The 21,891-nt window shown below is 37.1% G+C and overlaps 1 protein-coding gene across 1 annotated transcript in view; it reads left to right on the top strand.

The window, feature by feature from the left end:
- The window catches only part of ADCY9 (adenylate cyclase 9), a 156,940-nt gene that overhangs the window by 8,608 nt on the left and 126,441 nt on the right, over positions 1–21,891 (top strand). The gene's annotated exons all lie outside the window — the stretch shown is intronic.

The raw sequence follows: 21,891 nt of genomic DNA, 5'->3' as shown, positions 1-21,891 counted from the left end.
AAACACACATTCTCATGTAGATGAAACAACTGAAACTAGAATTAGGAAAGACCTGTCACATTGTGGAGGTAGCAGATGACTTTAGTTCATACATTTACACTTTCTCAAAAAAAAAATCCTTTGTGATTCTGCCAAGTCTTTGTTGCTGGTGTTTAGGGTTCATGATGAAGACCATCAACTTTGTTCTTTTAATTTATTTTTGCAGGGCTCACCCTTTAGCAGTATAGTTTAGTGGTTGGGTACATGGAATTTGGTTTCTGATACATTTGGATTTAATTCTTAATTCTCTGAGAACCTTAGACAAACTACATAGGGACTCTCCACCAGAATGATAGTACCTCTGTCAGAGGTTATTGGGAGAATTGAATTAGTTGATGATTCAAGTAAAGCACTTACATTAGCCTAGTGATTTGATTACAACAGCTGTTCAATAACCAACTCTTCTAGCTGGTGAGTCACATTTTGTACTGCTCTCAAGGGTATTTCTTTTTTCCTACACTGTATTTGGTACACATCTTGTATAATTTGGGACTGAAACTCAGAACACACCAGGGACTGTGATTGTGTCAGTTTCTTGAATTAAAAAGGGCAAGTGTCCAAAATACAAAGCACTGATAGCTTGCCCTAGATAAATTGTAGTTGCCAAGTTTGGCAGCTTCTTTACTGAAAACCCCAGGGAATCCAGGCAGTATTGTTCTTGGGCTGCTTCTGGTCCCAGGGCTTAGAGGTACTTAACATAATGTGGCCCCCTTGATAGCTGAGGAATTATGGGGAAATCTTTAGCTTTGAAATTCTGGAGATTTTGGCTGAGTTTTGAACTTAGAACATCCACCCAACTCTACTGTATTATACTGTAAATGAATGTACTAATCCCACAAGTATCAAATGAGTTTCCACTATTTGCTAGGTCTAGAAAGGTTCTAGAGATAGAGTCCCCTGGCTTCTTGGACCATACAGCCTAAAAAGGAACATAGGCATTAATCAAATAATCACCTAAACAAATATGCACTAGACTTACTTATCATATTACAAATACAGCTAGGAGATAAGGGCACTTATCATCTCTATTTTATACGCTAGGAACTGAAGCACAGAGATGTCAAGTAATTTAGGAGGGTCATACAGCTAGAAAGAGCTGCTAAGTGATGGAGCCAGTACAGTAGTCCCCCATTATCCATGGTTTTGCTTTCTATGGTTTCTGTTATCTATGGTCACCTACAGTCCAAAAATATTAAATGGAAAATTCCAGAAATGAACAATTTATAAGTTTCAAATTGTGTGCTCTTCTGAGTAGCATGATGAAATCTCTCACTGGGAGAGATGTCTTACTTGGGATGTGAATCATCCCTTTGTCCAGCGTATCCGTGCTATGTAACTATCCACACGTTAGTTACTTAGTAGTTGTGTTGGTTATCAGGGGTTGCTACAACATAGTGCTTGTGTTCCAGTAACCCTTATTTTACTTAATAATGGCTCCCAAACTATTCACATAATTTTTATTACAGTATATTGTCGGAATTTTTCTACTGTATTATTAGTTATTGTTACTCGCTTACTGTGTCTAATGTGTAAATTAAACTATCATAGGCTTAAGATGTATAGAGAAAAACATATAATACAGCAGTTTCTTGAGTAATGTCATTTTGTTCAATATCTTTTAATGCCATAGAAACTTAACTTGTTGATACCAGTTAGCCTGTGGCAAAATTGGTTTCAACATATGTTATTTTGCCTATGGTCCCAGAATTTATCCATGATGTTAAGTGAGGACTTATATGTTGTTGACCCTTGAACAACTTATAAGGGGGTTAGGGGTACTGACCTCCTTTCCAGTAAAAAATCCATGAATAACTACAGGTAGCCCTCTGCCTATGTGGATTCCCAATCATAAAGCTGACCTTTAAACATGGGTTTGAACTTCAGGGTTTAATTGAAAAAGATCAACATGTAAGTGGACCCATGCAGTTTAAACCCTTATTGTTCAAGTGTCAACTGTATATAAGGTTTGGTACTACTCTAGGTTTCAGGCATCCACTGGGGAATTGGAATGTATTTCCTGAGGATAAGGGGCAACTACCATATTTAAACCCGAAGGAGTATCAGAAAACACTATTTCCTATTACATAGGATTGTTGTCAGGATGAAAGGAGAAAATGATGTTAAGTACTTAGAAAGGTACTTGACACATTGTCATCCTTGAGATTAGATTCATGAGCTAGTGTTATTGAAAGTGGGGGACAATTTTCTTAGCAGCAGCAATAGCAGAAACAACTATCCCTCTGTTTAGCTCTTCCCAGTTTAGAGTGTTTTCATGCACATTGTAATCTTGACCATTGTGAAATCTTAGGATCATGGGAACTGTGTATGTTTAGAAGTTTATATTTTATTTGCTTGGTTCAACTGATATACTAGTTGTCAGGCTGAGTTGGTTTCTTAACATCCTCTAAAGGTGACCAGTGAACTTCTTAATACTCAGTATAAACTTTTGGATTTTAACTTTTGATATATTTTACTTCATTATGTATACATACATACATACATATATACATATGTATATATGGTATCCTAATGTGTAATATGAAAAATAGAGACATTTATTGAAGAAGATATAAGCTATAAGAAATATTGTACATAGGACAATGATTCCTCAGTCCCCTTCAAAGTGGGCACCTTGGGACCTCACACAGTTCTCCTAATCACTATCAGCTGTCCCGTCCTATTTTCCTGAATCTCACTGATGGTCTGAAATCTCTTCCCTTTCAAAGGTGATTTTAATTTTGGGAAAATCTAGAAGCTGCACAGTACCAAATCTGGGCTATAGTGGGGCTGAGTCACCTGGGTGATTCGATGTTTCTCAAAAATACTCTGCACTGGAAAGGTGATGCATGGGTGGGTGTGTTGTCGTGATGAAGCTGCCAATCCCCAGTTGCCCATTGCGGCCTTCTGAATCATCTGAATAATTTCCATGGAGGAATATTCAAGCTTAATGCAAAATTTGATGCAGATTTTTTACTCTACTTGCTCAGTCATTTTGAATATGACAGCCACATGATATACATGCTCCCTCAACAGTGTCTACTACCCCTGACTAGTACAGTGACGTCGTGATTGTTCACCCATGCACATTCCAGTTCAACCTTTCAGTTATATTAACAACGGCTGGATTTTTTCAGGACAGACCTCATCTCTCTCTCTCTCTCTCTCTCTCTCTATATATATATATATATATATATATATATATATATATACACATATATAGAGGGAGATATATATATATATATATATATACACAAATATATATATATTTGATGATCAATATGTTCCACCTTAGACCCATGGGAGGCCCTTCAGATTGGTCCCCTGAGACCTCAGGCTTTTCATATAGCCTGATAGTCTTTGATAACTTTCTTACTCATTTAATAACATTTTTAAGGAGTTGAAAATTATAGGTGTTAAAATCTCATTAATTCTTACTCTAATAGACCTTTTGTTTACATAGTTTTGAACCCTTTCTGATCATCTAAGTAGGCTAGATGGCAATCTGCCATTTGAGCCATAATTCTTGAAATTAAAAAATAAAAATCTGTCTGGTGACTGTAACTGGTCATGGATAGACTATTTAAAGCAACTCATTTGTGGTGTGGCTCAGTTGGTTGGAGTGCTGTCCTGTAACTGAAAGGTCATGGGTTTGATTCCCAGTCAGGGCACATGCCTGGGTTGCAGGTTCTATACCCTAATAGCGCATATGATCACTTTTACAGGCGTATAAAGGAAGCAGTCAGTCTTGTTTGATCAATATTTCTCTCTCCCTTCCTCTCTCTAAAAAGCAATGAAAAAATGTCCTCTAGTAAGGATTAAAAACAAAACAAAACTCCTTCTTGCTGAAACTGAAACTTTACGCAATTGCACGTTTTTGGCATGTGGAGGCAACACTAAGTTCTTCTGTGTTCTGCCTTCAAAACAATTTTTGCATATGAAATGTGTTTAAGTTTTTTAGGAGTTAGTGCTATAAGAGAGTGTGAATATGTTGAGAACTTTTCAGATGTCATTAATTATAATTTTGTTGCTAACAAATGCTTTAGGATAAGCCTTTTAGTGTTTTTGTTTAAAATTAAAAGCATGTTTGTTTAATTGCACATCCCTATGCCATTCTGTGTAGTTGCAAGTATAATTTTTAGTATTTACCTTTAGAGCTGGGATCTTGATTAGTTAAATGAGTCTTATACTTCTACCACTGCTAAGGGACCAAGTTTTGGAATGCATAGTGTTACAGACATAAGCAAACAAAAGGTGACCCTCACACATGCCATCCCTCTGTGTCATTTTATGGCTGTTTTATGTTTCCCCCCAGTTTTTATTATTGTTAATAACTTACTTTTTTTACATTCTGTTGTAAATAAAGTACAAAGCAATCTTCAAAAAATTTCACTAATTCTGTTTGATATATTTATTCAGAGACTGAGCTGTAAAGTTTACCCTTTCCTTTAATGAAAAGAAAATTAATAGCCTGTGCACATTTATGTGAAGAAATAATGCCACAGAAGAAATGGTTTGTGCTTCTTAAGCTCGTTGGAAGGTTTAATTTGCATTCTTAAGATTGACAGTTATAGAGCAATGCAGGATTTTTTAAAATACAAAGTCATCCCACCAACATCTGTTGAGGGACACTGCCTGTGAATACTGGTAGCTAGGGATAAAGAAGAATAAGATGAAAAACATCCTAAACCAGAATGTAGATTACCTGTTTGCCGACTAAGAGTAGCCTCAGTCCAGCAAGCCCCATTCCCTAGGACAGCTGTGGAACGTTTTAGAAGGCCTAACTCCAGGAATTTCCTTCATAGGGATCTTGCTCTGCATAGTGCTTCCTAGAATGATTGCCCTGCCTCTCTTCTTCCTATCTTGGATAATAATGCATTTGACTTAGTTATTTTTGTTTATGATCTGTCTCCACTCCACTAGAATGTGTCTTGAGAGCAGGAATTTTTGCATGTTTTATTTACAACAGTATTCCTAACATTGGGAACATGGCCTAGCTTGTAGTAGATGCTCAATAATATTTGTGAGGGAGGTGAATGAATGAATGAATGAATATTATAACTACTTGAGCTCTGTCTGTGGGCACTCTGTTGTATGTGAAACCACACCCCAGACATCTACACAGAACAAACTAGAAGGTAGAGAGCAGAAAACTGGTTTTCTAGGAATAGTTGAATGGTTTATTAAATAGAGGCTGTGGGTTGAGCCTTGAAACTATCTAGGGAAGGAGACAGAGAAAGCCGCAAATTCAGTGTCTGGAAATGTGGAATATAGGCCCATGGGTGTGGGAGAATGGATAGCCTTGGAACCAGAGTATCCAAGGGCACTGCAGTGAAGGTTGTGAGGTAGGGCTGGAACTCAGATGATTGAAAACCAAAGTGTTTGTTTAGGGCCTAGGAAATATAGTTTGAATGTCTTAGTTTAGGCAAACATTAAAAAATTTTTTAAAATAGAGATTTCAAGAACTGTATTTATCTCGAGGAACTTCTGGCCAAGATGGAGGCATAGATAGACACATTATGCCTCTTTGCACAGCCAAAAGAAGGACAACAAATTAAAAAAAAAAACAGAACTGATAGAAAATTGAACTGTAGGGAAGTCCGACAACCAAGGAGTTAAAGAAACATTCATCCACACTGGTAGGAGCGGTTGAGACAGGTAGCTAGGCAGAAAGGACTTATGGAAAGGCAACAGCTGGAGGACCCGGTGAGGTGGCAGATTGCTGACTAGGCAGTCCCACCTTCCCATGCAGATAAACCAGAAGGGACAACTGGGGAGTGAGACAGACCATGCAACCCAGGGTTCCAGTAGGTTCCAGTGCAGGGAAATAAAGCCTCAAACCTCTGATTGAAAACATCTGTGGGGGTTGAGGGAGCAGTGGGAGAAACTCCCAGCCTTACAGAAGAGTTCATTGGAGAGACCCACAGGGTCCTAGAATATACACAAACCCACCCACCCAGGAATCAGCACCAGAAGGGCCCAATTTGATTGTGGAAAGCAGAGGAAGTGACTGAAAACTGGCAGAGAGCTGGGCAAGTGCCATTGTTCCCTCTCAACCCCTCCCCCACATACAGCATCACAGTACAGCAATTGGGGTTGCCCCGCCCTGGTGAATACCTAAGGCTCTGTCCCTCACTATGTAACAGGCATGCCAAGACAAAAAAAATTGGCCCAAATGAAAGAAGAGATTAAAGCTCCAGAAAGAATACAATTAAGTGACAAAGAGATAGCAAACCTATCAGATGCATAGTTCAAAACACTGGTAATCGGGATGTTCACAGAATTGGCTGAATATGGTCGCAAATTAGATGAAAATATGAAGGCTATGTTAAGTGAAATAAAGGAAAATGTACAGGGAACCGATAGTGATGGGAAGGGAACTGGGACTCAAATCAATGGTGTAGACGAGAAGGAAGAAAGAAACATTCAACCAGAGAAGAATGAAGAGACAAGAATTCAAAACAATGAGGAGAGGCTTAGGAACCTCCAGGACATCTTTAAATGTTACAACATTTGAATTACAGGGGTACCAGAGGAGAAGAGGAAGAGCAAGAAATTGAAAACTTATTTGAACAAATAATGAAGGAGAACTAGACTTCTAGGAAGTCCGGGAAGCTCGGAGAGTCCCAAAGAAGTTGGACCCAAGGAGGAACACACCAAAGCACATCATAAGTATATTAGCCAAGATTAAAGATAGGGAGAGAATATTAAAAGCAGCAAGAGAAAAGGAGACAGTTACCTACAAAGGAATGCCCATAAGACTGTTAGCTGATTTCTCCAAAGAAAACTTGCAGGCAGGAAGGGGCTGGAAAGAAGTATTACAAGTCATGAAAGGCAAGGACCTACATCCAAGATTGCTCTATCCAGCAAAGCTATCATTTAGAATAGAAGGGCAGATAAAGTGCTTCTCAGATAAGGTCAAGTTAAAGGAGGTCATCATCACCAAGCCCTTATTGTATGAATGTTGTTATCTTCTTCTAAGAAGAACATAAAAAATATGAACAGTAAAATGACAGCAAACTCACAATTATTAACAACCACACCTAAAACAAAAACGAAAACAAACTAAGCAAGCAGCTAGAACAGGAACAGAATCACATAAATAGAGATCACATGGAGGGTTATCAGTGGGGGAGTGGGAGGGGGAGAAAGAGGGGAAAAGGTGCAGAGAATAAGTAGCATAAATGGTAGGTAGAAGATAGGAGGAGGTTAAGAATAGTGTAGGAAATGTGGAAGCCAAAGAACTTACATGTATGACCCATGGACATGAACTAAAGGGGAAGAATGAGGGTGGGAGGGGGTGTGCAGGACAGAGGGGAATAAAGGGGGGGAAATGGGACAACTGTAATAGCGTAATCAAAATATATTAAAAAAAGAACTATCTTTAATAATTCTGTAGATTTTTATAATTCTTACTTGATATTCATTTATGCACATGAAAAACCAGCATACCCTTTTTTGGGGCAAAGCTCCTGCATAGTCTTTGTGCATAATTTCCAGGATTTTTATGTAATGCTATTAAATTCTGCTCATGTTTTTCTTTCTAAGAAAAATGTGCTGATGAAAGCAGCTTTTGAATCATTTATATTTGTGTTTGAATTGTTTGGGAAATATTAAATTAGGTTTTTACCATCTAGTTTGCAGAGGAAGAAAACCCACATGCACATGGTTTATTTTCTTGTATGTGGATGTTAAAATACAATATACCATTAAGTCTTGGACATTTTAAGTAGAGCTCTACAGCACATTGATTCAGTTAATTTTGTCCTATTTGGTGGTTAATATTCAAAGTGTGGAGTACATTGCATTCTGTAACTTCGTAAAAGAGTTCTTTTCCCCTTCAGAATATGATTCTTATGGTTATTAATGTTAATTTTTGTTTTGTGAATGAGCTGTCTAAAAGCCAGATGGTGTGGTGATCAGGGGATGTTTCTGAAAGGAAAGCACTGTTATAGAATTATCTTATTATTTTTAAAAATTAATTTCTTCAGATTAACTTGTCACCTTAAGATGTTTTCTTTACTAACTTGTTAAGCACTTTTGGGAAATAATTTATTCTTCTGGTTCTCAGTTTCTTCATATTTGTAAAATGTAAAGTTTGAATTACGGTGAATGTGCTTTAAATCCCTCATCATTCTCTAAGCATAGCTGAGCTTCTCACATGATTGGAAAATAGTACACATTGTTAATGTGAAGATGTGTATTTTTTCAAATTGTTATTCAAATACAGTTTTCTGCCTTTTACCCCCATTCCAGCCCATTTGTTTAAACTAGGAACCCTCATTTAGTTGACTTTAGCATATGGAAACTCAGATCTACAGAGCTGCTATTGCAGGGCATGTATGAGATTCTCAAATTGCCAAAGGATTTTTACTTTGATTGAGTTAAAGAAGTATAATTTACACATGGTTTTTTAAAATCACATTTGGTGTATAAAGCAGGGTTTCATTAGAGGAACTCCATTTGATTTGGAAGGTTTGAGAATCACTTTAGAAATGGCTCAGAGAAAATGCAAAGTGATTAAATATATATACATATTTTTAAATCCTCACCCAAGTATATGCTTCATTGATTTTAGAGAGAGAGGAAGAGGAGAGAAAGAAACATGGATGTGAGAGAGAGAGAAACATTGATTGGCCACCTCCCGTATGCACCCTGACTGGGGATCCGACCTGCAATCTATGTATATACCCTAACCAGGGACCAAACCTACAACCCTTTGGTGTACTAGGACAAGGCTTCAACCAACTGAGCCACCTGGCCAGGGCAAAGTGATTAAATTTTTTTAAAAAGTGTGCTTCAACTCTTGTTTGAACATTATTTTGGAGAGAGAGATTAGAAGGTTAGTTGCAAATAAAATGGATTTTACTATGTTGGCAAGTTTTTCAGTAGTAGAACAGAGTAAATATTAGATTAATAATGTTCTTCCTGATTATTTCATTAACAAAAGGTTCACTTGCTCCTGATAGTGGGTTCTTGGATCTGCTGACTATATATTTAGTGTGTCAGGGTGCTATATATCAATAATTACCATATATTTAGTGTGACACTAGTAGTTCAAAAATTAATGCACCTGGAAAGTCTCCCTTGGATCTTGTAATTAGAAATTAGAGGTCACCAATGATAAACAGAACCCTTGAATTTAATTATAAAGGGTTTATAAAAGATTTGAATTGTTTTCTTGTCCTTTGTTATGAATAGCAAAGCAGCTCATGGAAAGTAATATAACATTTGCTGCGATGTGCATGGCTGGTAAAACAAAGTAGAATAGGAAAAACACTCTACTTTGTTCTGAAAGACAGTGCTGTCATTGGGTACATGTGTCATCTGACCTGAGAGAGAATTTCACCTCGACAAAGACCCAACTTGTGAAACTGTAGCTTCTCTTAGAGAAACTGTCATTCACAGTCTGTTGGAGTCATATGTTTTCTAAGAACCGAAGTCCTTGTACTAACATTCTGCAAGTAATTGCAGAATGTTAAAAGCTTTTAGAACTACCATGCAAAGAAAACAATTTCACAGGACTTGTCTCATGTCTAACACACATTTTATAGAGAATTTCTCAGCTGAAATAAATTAATTAATTCTGTTCTTTCTGGCTCCTGAAGGAAATCATGATTATGAATACTTTTAGAGCTGGTGATTCTAAGATATCAACTTTGTCCCTCTGCTATTTGAAGTTCAGATGGAAACGTTTGCTATCATAGCTCTAGTCATGATGTTACTTTATTTAGTACCTATTAAGTTACCAATTTCATATACTCCACTGGCAATGTTCCAGTTTGCACTAAGGTTTCTGTTGCTTTCAGCAGCTTTGCTTGTGGTGTGTGGAACTTTCATGAACAAGGAATATGAACAAGATTCTTAGAGTAGATGATTTTAAGCTTTTCTTTTACTTTTAAATAACAGCTTTTTTGAGATGTAATTCACATAGCTCATAGTTCACTCATGCAATTCAAAGTATGCTATTCAGTGATTTTTAGTGTATTTTCTGGTAGTTGCAACCATCACCACAATAAATTTTAGAACATTTTTATCACCTTAGAAAAAAAGTCATTCCCTATTTCTCCCTAAACCTCTCATCCCCTAGCAACCACTGATTTACTTTATGTCTTTATAGATTTATCTATTCTATACATTTCATATAAATGGAGTCACACAATATGCAGCCTATTGTGACTGGCTTCTTTCACTTACCATATTGCTTTCAAGGTTCATCCACATTGTAGCACATGTCAGTACCTTACCCTTTTTATGATTGTATAATATTCCATTGTATGAATAGACTACATTTTACTTATCTATTCATCAGTTTATGGAAAAGTAATTTTTTTGAAATTAAGAATCAAGCTGATTGTTTGAAAATAAGTTGAAATGATAGAAAATCTTTTATTATTTAATAACATACCTTGACTAAAATTTGGCATTTCATTTTCATCAGTGTTTAGAAGTTTTCCTGAAAGGCATAATTAAATGGGATTTAATACTGACTTATAATTTATTCATAAATCACATAATTGGTTTAGTTATGTTTTAAACAGCTATCATCTTGTCTAATCTTGATCCAAGTTGATTAAATATTAAATTCTTTGATCCTTTCCCTTTCTCTTAGATCAGTAATAGATGACTTTAGGGGAAGCATATGAGAGAATATGAAACCATCCTCATTTGTTATGTTGTTAGTATAAGTATCAAATATAGCAAGTCTGCTGATGGTTGAATTTTTGGAAGAGATGAGGATTTTCCTTTTTAGTCAGTCAAACATTTTCCTGTTTTAACCAGCTTAAACATTTGGTTTTACATTTCTGAAATGTATAAAACACTTTTTTATCTTCATAAAAAATGAATATGCCAAATACAATTTAATTTTTTTAGTATTTTTTTCTTTTGTAAAAATATATTTTATTGATTATGGTATTATACTTGTTCTAGTTTTCCCTTATTGCCCACCTCCACCTGGTACCCTCAATCTCTCTGGCAATCCCCTGCTTAGTTTATGTCCATGGATCTTGCATATAAGTTTTTTGGCTTTAGTTCATTTCCTATAGTGTTCTTAACATCCCTCTATCTATTCCCTCTGTCTATTCTGTACCTACCAATTTGTACTTCTTATACCCTGCACATTTTCCTCTATTCTCCTCCTTCCCCCTCTCAACTAACAACCCTCCAAATGATCTCCATATCTATGATTCTGTTCCTGTTTTGCTTAGTTTGTTGTTTTAGAGTCAATTGTTGATAGTTGTGAACTTATTGCCATTTTAATGTTCATAGTTTTGATCTTCTTTTTCTTAAATAAGTTCCTTTAAAATTTCATATAATAGTAAGGGCTTGGTGATGATGAACTCCTTTAGCTTTGCCTTGTCTGGGAAGCACTTTATCTGTCCTTCAGTTCTAAGTGATAGCTTTGCTGGATAGAATAATCTAGTTTGTAGGCCCTTGCTTTTCACCCTTTGAATATTTCTTTCTAGTCTTTTCTAGCCTGCAAAGTTTCTTTTGAGAAAACAGCTGACAATCTTATGGGAACTCCTTTGTAGGTAACTCTGCTTTTCTGTTGCTGCTTCTAAGATTCTCTGTCTTTAACCTTTGGCATTTTAATTATGATGTGCCTTGGCGTGATCCTCTTTGGGATCACTTGTTTGGGGCTCTCTGTGCTTCCTGGAGCTCTATGGCTATTTCCTTCACCAAATTAGAGAAGTTTTCTTTCATTATTTTTTCAAGTAAGTTTTCAGTTTCATGTTCTTTCTCTTCTCCTCAGGCACTCCTATGATTTGAATGTTGGTATGTTTGAAGGTGTCCCAGAGGCTCCTTACCTTTACTTTCACTTTTGTGGATTCTTTTTTTCTACTTGCTGTTCTGATTGAATGTTTTTTTCTTCCTTATGTTCCAAATCATTGATTTGACTCTTGGCTTAATCTGTTCCACTGTCAATTCCATGTAAATATTTATTTCATTTAATGTAATCTTTATTTCTTCCTGGGTCTTTTTTTATGCTGTTGAAATACCCAAGTTCCTTGAGCGTCCTAATAACCAGTGTTTTGAACACTGCATCTGATAGATTGCTTATCTCCATTTTGTTTAGTTCTTTTCCTGGAGTTTTGTTGTGTTCTTTCATTTGGGCCATGTTTTTTGTGTCCTTATTTCGGCAGCCTCCTTGTGTTTGTTCCTATGTATTAGGTAGAGCTGCTTGGACTCCTTGTCTCAGTAGCATGGTCTATTGTAGAAAAGCGCACTATAAGTTGGATGGGCAGAGCCTTAGGTGATCTCCAAGTGGGGCAACCTGTGTAAGCCAGTTTGATGTAGCCTCAGATATGTTGTCACTGCTCTGTGGCTCTGTGTTGGGGAGGGCTCAGAGAGGGACAATGGCCACTGCCTGGCCTATGGAGTTTTGTCTGGGAGGATGCTGTCCATTGGCACTCGCCCTGATGCCAGACACTTCAGTTCTCCCCATATGCCACTGGTGCCCTTCCACGGGTGCTGGAGCCCAGAGAAAGTGAGTCTATGTACATCCTAAGTCTGTTGTGGGCCCCTTAAGAGGAGATGCCTGAGAATCCCGCAGTTTCTTCTACTGCCCCAACCCCTTTGGTTTTTATAACCAGAAGTTATAGGGACTTATTTTCCTGGTGCTGGTATCCTGGGTTGGGTAGTCTGGTATGGGACTGGATTCCCTTGCTTCTGTGGTATTCCTTCTGATTTTTATCCATCACACTTGGGTGTGGGACCGCCTATTCCGCGTGTCTGCATCTCTGCCCCTCGTATCCAACTGGATGGTTGTGATTTCTTTAATTTCTTGGTTGTCAGACTTATGTACAGCTCAGTTTCCTGACAGTTCTGGATTGTACTTGTTTTGTAGTTTGGTTGTAGTTTTTGCTGTGGTTGTGCGAGGAGGTGAGCCAGGAGGCAAGTAGGTGTTTACCAATGCCTCCATCTTATGATTTTCTGAGTCAGGCTTCCAGGGGTGTGCCATATCCGGCCTTGGCGGCTTTTCCCTTTTCTCAGTCAGAAACTGGAGTAAGGCTGATGTCGGTGCCCTGCATGCATATAGGTTGCTGTGAGCCTGTAGGGTTGCATGTGGCTGGAGTAGGAGTCAGTGTGCAGTTGCGTGGAGGCCAGACCAATGTCAGAATTTAATTTTCTTGATGACTCAGTTATTTGTATTTCCTGTTATTTGGCGTTTACTGATACAACAACTACCCTATAAAAACAGGAATTTTTGCTTTCTTTTAAATAAACTGAGATTGCTCTGTTTCTTTCAGTACTCATGTTTAAAATTTTTTTTTTGTTTTGCTCTCTTGCTGTCAGCTTGTGTAGCTATTAGTATGCTTTCTTGTAATAGCTTTGCTCCTGGATTCCAACTTATTCCAAAACAAAACAAAAAAACCCAAACACATAATCAAATTTGTTAACCCCATGAAGGTAATTTCATTAAAAGGCATAAGAATTTGATCTTTGTACAATTTTTGATTGTCAACTATATTCTGAATAAGTGAGGTTGCTAGGTGGTGAGTTCAGGATGAGTAAAATGTTATTACAGTTACTTTTGGTATACTTTTAAAAGGGAGGAGAAAGGGAAATTTGAATCAAATTTGTGTCTTGGTAAACAGAGCAAGTTTTCCAAAAGACTAAAGTAGATTTCTTTCAAGTATATAGAAATAGAAAATGGGAATTATAGATTAGATTTTATAAGTAATGAAGAATGAATTAGAATTAATAATTGTATAACTAATTATGTTATAAAGCTACAATGTTATTGATAAATTGGGGAAATAGTGATTGTTGTTGACATTCACCAGAATTTTGGAAAAGAACTTTGCAAACTTCCCAAGAAACATCTGGTAAGAGTAACTGTAGACCGTTTGTGTTATGTGTTCTCTAATATACCGGCCACATTTCTTCTTCCTTGATTTAAACTGAAGGTGTACATGAATTTTCATCCTAGAAATTTATTAGTCTGGCATTCAGTAGCACTGAAACAGTGCAAATTGATGCTATTTGTTGTTTGTTTTTGGAAGGTCTGGTCTTTCTGAAAGGCCTGGCCAGATGCCAGACTGTGCCTAATATATGTTGGGCAGGTTTGTAAGTTACATGATCTTCACATTGCCCCTCACTCCATAGGTTATGTCTGTATGTCTGCCATGTCCACCAAGATGTCAGCTACCTTCTTTCTAAGGTTGTTCTCTTTAACTAAAAATTAAAGTAGATTTAATTCTTAGGAGTGTGAGTTGTCAATGTATTAATTTTCAAAGTAGTCAATATGTAGTTTGCTTACAACTGGCCATCTGAGAGTTGATTTTCTCTTAGGGAAGTAAATTGCCTAACCAGAAGGGTTCAGGTTAGGGTTAAATGAGATAATGCATATAAGAGCACCTGGCACATGGTAGGTGTTTAGAAATCCTCCCAAATATGTTTTCATCAGTGTTGAAATCCATGTAATTGATGGTACCCCAGGAGCAGCTATGAGAAAAGTGGAGCATAATGGGAGCATGACCTTTGTAATGTTGAAACCTTATGCCATACACAGCTAGCGGCAGGCAGCTTGGAGGGCCCACACTTAGATTTAAGGAAGCAGTCAGATGCAGGCTTCCCTAATAATGTCCAGACAGAACTCGCCTTTTTGTCATCGTTGCTCACCAGCCCTTTGCCTGTGCTTCCTCCAGCCCTGATCTCAACCTCCTGGGGCTGTGAGCACCAGGCACAGCATGGCTGCAGCAAGGGAGACCATAAAAAACAGATACACAGAAGCTGGACACAGCATCCTGCAGCCCTGAGGCTGCACAGAAAAATAAAGCAGGGTGAGAACATAGACACTGATAGCAGTGACTTTATATCTGTTGGGCAAAAGGCTCATTATGACTGTTGATTAATATTATGGCTGATCTAAGACTATGAAGGCAGCACTTAAATTTCTATTCCCCTCCCTTACAGACAAATGAAAATATTATTTTTGCACCTCCTGCTCAGTTCATGCTTCTTCACAGAAACTCACAGGCTGCTCGTCTATGGCCTGGATTCAGGGCTGACATTTCTTGTGATAGTTTAGTAAAATTGTCATGAAAAATCCTTGGGTAAGGACTTAGGTTTATGTCAACCTAACTTGCCTCCAAGTCTAAACTGTAGGCCTGGTGATGCTGTCCCAATTGTTTTCATAAACTTTCTCTGATACTGACCTATTGACGTCAGGTTTCTTGTACCATATCTAGAACTTTCTAAGAGCTCACATTCTGCCACTTTTCCCCACTTGCTGTTATCCTACAGTTTCTTGATGCTCTATTCATTTTTAAACTTGATATAAAATTCATATAACAAAATTAACCATTTTAAAGTTAATTCAGTGACATTTAGTTCATTTACAATGTTGTACAACTGTTACTTCTAATTTCAAAACATTTTTGTCACCCCAAAAGAAAACCTCCTACCTATTAAGTAGTCACTCCCCATTTCTCTCTTCTCCAAGCCCTTGACAACCACTAATCCACTTCCTGTCTCTGTGGATTGCCGGTGCTGGATATTTCATGTGAATGAATCATGTAGTATGCAGCTTTTTGTTTTTGGTTTCTCTCACTGAACATCATGTTTTTGTGTGTGTTTTATTCCTTTTTATGGCTGAATAATATTCCATTGTTTATCTGCTCATCTGTTGAAGGACATTTGGGTTATTTTACACCTTTTACTAACATGAATAATAATGCTGTGAACATTTATGTACAAGTGTTTGTTTGAACAATAAATTTTAGTTATTTTGGATATATGCCTGGGAGTGAAATTGTTGGGTCATATGGTGACTATGTTTAAATTTTTTATATATCTCTGCCACTTTTTAAAATGAGAGATTTGTAAAAAGTTACTTCTGGCAGTGAGATATTTCAGAAAACACCCTCCAAAGGTGAGAGTCAAGTTGGTAATAGGTAATGCTGTGAATTACATGTCTTGTTTGAAATGACTTTGTTCACTGTATACTGAAATGGTGTTGTGATTAGGATAAAATTATAAGGTAGATATGATATGTTTAGAGACCATTTCTTTTTGATAAACATACGGGTTTTAGTGGTCTCTTTCAGGCTGGCATTGGATTTGACAACTTTAGAATCATGTGTTAGATAAATAGTATCTAGGGCAAGCTTTAAAAAAAAAGTAGTATTTAAATATTGACAAAGGAAAAAAATTCAAAACAACTCTAGGAACTTGCTTGTTCAGATGAGTTCAAACTGTCTAAGTACAGCAAGGTAAAATTAGGCTTCCTCTTCAGTTTCCATGGGTTCCTGTGAGCCCATGGGCCTCCTGTGCCTGTCTGGGACACTCACTGCTTCTTAGCTATCCTTAGAGTGCGGAAATGTGGGATACTATCCACAGAGAGCAGTGTTCCCACAACGCTGTCTTAATATAGAATGTTTTTCAAAAAAAACATTGGCTACTGAAAGAGTTCCACTCCCCAAAATGGTCATCAGTTCAGAGTTCATTTTTATTTGTTTTTATGTAGTTAAAGCAAGAAAAAGTATGTAAACTTGTCAATGTTACCAAGTACCAGTATTGCTTAGGTTAAAGGAGCAGAAAACTAAGTTTCTATAAAAGAAAAGAAAAAGAAAAAACACTGTTTGTCCTTCAAGGCAAAGGAAGACAGTGATCTCCATGTGGCCACATGGGTGGAGGTTAGAGGTTGGCCAGGCTGCTGTTTGCTGAGAGGGTGAGTGGGTGGGAGATGTTCATGGGTATGAGGGGCATGCTCCAGGGCCAACCTCAGTCCTCCCCTCTGGCGAGTGGTATTGCTTCCCAACTTCGTTTATTGATCCTCCCCAAAAGATGCCCTTGTGGGGCAGCTTCTGATGCTCCATAAGGCAGCCGAATTACAATGACCACAAGTGGATGGCCACCAAAACTGTTAGGCAATCCTTGGGTCCACAGGGTCCCAGCAAATGTTGTTCGCCTTTTGTTAGCATGTTTTTTAAGTTGGTAGGCGGGTAGGTAAAACTATTCAAGATGAGTGTAGTAGCTTCTCCAGGGGACAAAAGGAGCATAATTATGTGTGTCAGGATCCTGTCAGGGAGGAAACCATTCCTTGAAAGTGCCTTGTTACTCTGCCTTTGGGCTATGTTTTGTTTTCTCTTTTTAAAGCCACCTTTAATAGCATCCATTTGTTGAACAAAGTTTTTGAGGACGCCAGGATGAATATAAACTGCAGTCCTTGTCTCAGAAATTTCTCAGTTGCCCACATCATGCTGGTGGGAATGTGAAATGGAGCATTCTTGGGCTGTGGGAAAAAGCCTGACTACTTGTCAAAAGGTTAAATACAGAGTTACCATGTGACCTAGCAGCTCCACTCTTAGGTGTACACTCAAAAGAATGGAAAACATACATTCACACAAAAACTTGTAGACAAATGTTCACAGCGGCATTATTTGTAATAGTCAAAAGGTAGAAACAACACAAATGTCCATCTAATGTGTAACAGATAAACATAATGTGGTCTATACATATGATGGAATATTATTCAGCCATGAAAGGAGTGAAGTACTGATACATGCTACAACCGGGATGAACTTTGAAAACTTATGCTCAGTAAAAGAAGCCAGTCACAGAAAGCCATGTATTAAACGATTCCATTTCAAATGTTTAGAACAGGTAAATCCATAGAAAACAGAAGGTAAATTAGTGGCTGCCTAGGGCTGGGGGAATTAATGGGAAATGGAGAGTGACTGCTAATGGGTATGGGGTTTCATTTTGAGGCAGTGAAAATGTTCTGAAATTGATTGTGGTCATGGTTGCACAGCATTGCAAATATATATACTAAAGATCACTGAATTGTAGTAATTTATAGTAATAAATGAATGGGTTGTATGGTTATGTGAATTATATCTCAAAAAAACTGTTACAGAAAATAAGCCTCCCAGACTAACATTAACTAACATTGACAATTAATTATAGTATATTGTAGAAGAAGGAAATGAGATTGGAGATGTTGATTTTGTATAGTGCATCTCTGTAGAGCAGAGGGGGATGAGATGGACTGTGTTGTTGTAGCCTCTTTGGGAGAGATGGAGGTCATTGGGTAATCAGTGAAATTTGAGGATCAGGTTCACAATTTGGGAGATTACAAATCTTCACTACCACCAGTGTTCAGAATTGTACAAGTTTAGGAGGACTGATTCATGCTAATCATGAGACTGATGTGTAAACTAGTTGCTAGTGTATTTGTATTAGTTTACATTGGGGGATATGGTGTGCTTTTCCAGTGGCTAAAGTACTCATATCTAGGAGGCCTAATTAATAGTAGCGAGATTGTTTAAGGAGTGTAGTATTCAGGCAAAGGATCTTAAAGCATGTGATACATTATTTAACCAGGAGGAAATCACAGTGAGTGTATCTTACCAGGGACTGGAGTACAGATCAAGTGCCTTGACTGAACTATGTAAACACTGCCAAAGCTCTTAACCTGTGCTTTCCTTAGAGAAGATGTTACAAAACAAACAAGTATACAAAACAAAACAAAACTTCACTGTAAAATAGAAAAGGTCCTGCTTTGTAAGGGATGTAGACATATGTAGAAATGCTTACAGATAAAGCCAAGATAATTTCAAATTAATAGTGTGTGAGTTAATGAAGACCTTTTAAAGCAACTTTTAGTTGATTATAAAGGGGAATTTATTTCCTCACATAACAAGAAGTGTGGCATTTCCAGGGTTGATTAGGTCAGAGGCTTAATGACATTTTCAAGGACCCAGGTGTTTTCTGTCTTTGCTTTCTGCCATCATGGCTATGTAGGAGATGTCCTCTCGTGTGGCTGCAGCCATTTCATTAACACAATGACATTCAGTGAAGAAGAGGACCTTTTCCTGAACACACCTTCTTTAGGTCCTTTTAGCCAGGGTAGGCCCATGTGCCATGCCCTCATCAATCACCAGGAAGGGCGAGGAGGCCCCCACTGGGGCCAGGTAGGGTGGGGTTTCTCTTCTGAGCAAGTGGAAGGAAGATTCCTAAAAGAGAATCAGGCTTCTACTATTGAGGAAGGTTGGCATAAAGAGAGAAAATGGTCCAGAGGGATGCAAAGCATTAAGACTGTGACTTTAATTAAAACATGCAGTGTTTAAAAAATGAAAATGTAGGTACTTGTTCTTAGGAGAAACTTGTGAACTTGGATCATGCAATGACCCAGCCTTTGCATTTCTCTTCTGCATTTCTTTAATATGGTTCCAGTCTCTTGAACCTTCCATGGCTGCTCTTCCCCCCTAGAACATGCATCCCTACCAGCTAAATTTGCTTGAACAACAGCACCTCTCTGCAGCCCTCCCCTCTCTTCATCCTCCAAAGTGGACCAACTTGCACTTTGCCCCATCTTCCTGGTACCTTCCATTAGCTCTAATCACCCCCTGCTCACCCCTGCCCACTGGACTGGGTGCTGTGATGGTGACTGCGTGGGTGTGTACACATGAAAGGAAGACATTTAGACTTAATGTGGGAGGTAAAGCACTCTTGAAAGTTTTCTGAGCGATGCTATGAATGTCAAGATGAATGTAGTTTTAACGTGTTTAAGAGATTTGTTTCTTAATAATCACCTGTTAAGTGTCTTAGATTTCCCTGCTGTGCCTTAAAAAAACCTTATTAGCATTCATATTTCTTAAGCTTTCATCTGGATCTCTGAAAAGTATTGCTTGTCTTGTAGGAATGATGCAGTATCTAGACCATAGTCAGTTCTTCCAGAGTTGGGGAGCGCTCTGGTCCTAAGGCTGGTGATAGAAGAGGTGGAGATGGTCTCATGGTTTGGTGTGAGTTATTTACAGCATTTTCTTTAATGTTAAGTGAATGGAGTTCTCAAATACATGATAATTATTGGTTCTCATTTATTTTTCATGAGAGAAAATATGTGAAGTGCCAGTGGTTCCTGGAATATAAACATGCAGTGAAAGTATTTTCTCTCCCTAGGTCTCCTGTCCCTGCCTCAGGCTGTTCCATCAACATACATTAGTACATCTGTCCTCCTTTTCCATAAAGCACAGATTTATAAATATTTCTCAGTTTAAAAATAGTGTTTTCTCTACTGTGAGGCAAGGTTCAGTTCTTGTCTAATTTTAGTTCCTTGTTTTTATGAACTTGGAAATGTTTTCCTTAACCAGAAAATAGAAATAAGTGCACACAGAGACGTAGGAAACTTCTTGCTGCATTTCCCTGTAGCATAGCCATTTCTACATGAGGTATTCTTTTTTGTCAAGTAGGTTATTGAAAAAAAATTGTGAAGACAGAAGTTTAGAGATGGTACAAGCAGAACAGTGATTGCTTTTTATTGGCTATTTTTTGCTCTGTGGAATGTTTTGGAGAGTAACGTTAGAGACCTGATAGAACTCTCTAGTTCTGAAAGTGTAATTTTTTTGACCATCTCTATTAAACTAATTTTATATGAAGAGTTTTTAGCATTTCATTAATTTGCTAAATGAAATGCTAAAAACAAATGATTACATGAAATCTATGATCATAAATGACCTCTATGAAAGACTTTGTAACTTCTATGTATTCTTAGGCACAAATGGTAATTTTTTCTTAGTTAAAATTGATACCAACCAATTTGTATTTTCATTTTCTGATGCTATTTTATGTAGATTTTTCTTTGCATCTACATAATTTCCATATTTTTATTTGTAAGGAGAATATACTGTGTATCCTTTTGAGTTAACATATTGTAATTTATTAACTATTTCCTGTCTCAGCTTTTACTTAGCTTCAGTTTTTTTAATATAAGGCTTTTTGTTTTTTTCAGTGCAGATATAATTATCTTTTAACAAAAATGGTACATGTTAAACATATTGTTTTATAATCTCATTTTTCACCTAATAATAAACATCCTTCCAGCTGTGTCATAATTTTTAATGACTATAATATTTTATTATAAAGATACAATTTATTTGGGAAATACCCCTTGTTGGAAATTCAGATAGTTTCCAGTTTTGTGTGACTGTATATCATGTATGACTAAGATACACATTTTCTGGACATCCATCTTTTAAATCAGGATGCATCATACAGTTTAATGTATGTTATAGTTTTGTTGTAGCAGTTTATTTCATAACAGAACAAAAAGTAATGTTACATCTTACAATCACTGGCATCTTGACTTTTTAATAATGATGTGGCAAACATCCTTGCTAGTAATTGGGTAATTGTCTTTGCCCCCATGAATTACTAGTGAGGTCTCTTTTTTTCCCTTGTGTATTGATTGTTCTCTTGCATTTCTTTTATGAGTTGCCTGTGAATTGAGGTGTTTGTCTTTTTCTTACTAATTTGTACACTCTGTATAAGTATGTTTGATCTTTATCTTCCATATATATTGTAATATTTCCCTCAGTGTGCAATTTGCCTTTTAATTATAATACTTTTTGACATATGGAAATTTAAAATTTGTATTGGGCATATCTGTCATAGTTTTCTTTCATGGTTTCTAAATTTGGTGACATGCTTAGGAAAGCATTCCCCACACATAATTATGTAAAATATGAACTTGCTGTATTTTTCAGACCATAAGACACACCTAGGTTTTAGAGGAGGAAAATAGGAAAAAAATTTTTGGAGCAAAAAATGGGGTAAAATATTTAATAACATAAATAACATAATATTATACCAATATAAATGTAAACAGAACTCAACAGCAGCACTAACAACCATTATTCCTCCCAAATTTGGTAGGGGGGGGAAGTGTCTTATAGCCCAAAAATTACAGTATATTTTTCTGTAAAGCTTTTATTTATTTTTATGCCAATATATTTTTAATAGTTTATAGTTTATTGTATTTTTTCCATTACCAAAATCATTCCCCTTATATCCTCTTCCACCTCACCAACCCCAATCCTGTAATCTCCACACTGTTGTCATGTCCAT

The sequence above is a fragment of the Artibeus jamaicensis genome, unplaced genomic scaffold, assembly GCF_021234435.1.
Source record: "Artibeus jamaicensis isolate MK-2021 breed Jamaican fruit bat unplaced genomic scaffold, CSHL_Jam_final contig_700, whole genome shotgun sequence".
NCBI lineage: Eukaryota > Metazoa > Chordata > Mammalia > Chiroptera > Phyllostomidae > Artibeus > Artibeus jamaicensis.
This window is presented reverse-complemented; position numbering and strand designations above follow the sequence as displayed.